This window comes from Penaeus monodon, chromosome 35 (genome assembly GCF_015228065.2).
Source record: "Penaeus monodon isolate SGIC_2016 chromosome 35, NSTDA_Pmon_1, whole genome shotgun sequence".
NCBI classification, from domain to species: Eukaryota; Metazoa; Arthropoda; class Malacostraca; order Decapoda; family Penaeidae; genus Penaeus; species Penaeus monodon.
The window spans coordinates 9,380,590-9,381,575 of NC_051420.1; positions in this window are offsets into that span (position 1 = coordinate 9,380,590).

Sequence of the window (986 nt, forward strand, 5' to 3'; positions counted from 1 at the left end):
TCCTGGTTTGGTTTATATTTTATTTTGTGAGGGGGGGAGGAGGAGGAGGTAAATAATGACCGTTAATTGTGATGAGAAGAAATTAATACTCAAATAGATCGATAAATATATAGATGAATGAATAAATAATTGAATGAATATTCTTTTTTTTTGACAAAAAGTATGAATAACATGTTCTGCAACACCAAAATAATATACATATTTCTTTTAAGAACACCATAATATATATAAATATTAATATATATATATATATATATATATATATATATATATATAATATATATATATATATATATATATATATATATATATATTATATATATATATATATATATATATTGGGGCCGCGGTGGCCGAATGGTTAGAGCGTCGGACTCAGGACTGTCACGACGGCAATTTGAGTTCGAGGGTTCGAGTCACCGGCCGTCGCGTTGTTTCCTTTGGGCAAGGAACTTCACCTCGATTGCCTGCCTAGCCACTGGGTGGCCAAGCCAGCCCAAGTCAAGTGCTGGTCCCAAGCCCGGATAAATAGAGAGAATAATTACCTAAAAAGGTACCACCGGCACTCTCCGTGGAAAGGAACTGAGGACCCTACCACGTACTCACTCCAAGAGCATCACAACATGAAAACTACAATCAAGTATCATGCTGTGACCACGGCGGCTCAGATATGAACCTACCGTTAAAAGATGAGATATATATATATTAATATATATATAATATATATTAGATCCTCTACTGTCCTTCCTCTTCTTACTTGACTAGAAAATTTACGAAAAAAAAGATCCCACGTTGAGTTGCAGGAAGGGCATCCGGTCAAAAAAAAAAAAAAAAAAAAAAAAAAAAAAAAAAAAAAAAAAACATGATATAAAAAACGGATATATGACATATAAAATTAAAAAAAAAAAATGCTATAGCGTATTTTGAGGAAGAAAATGGTGATGAAAATGAAGATAAAAAGAAAATGAAGAGACGGAAGTTAACGT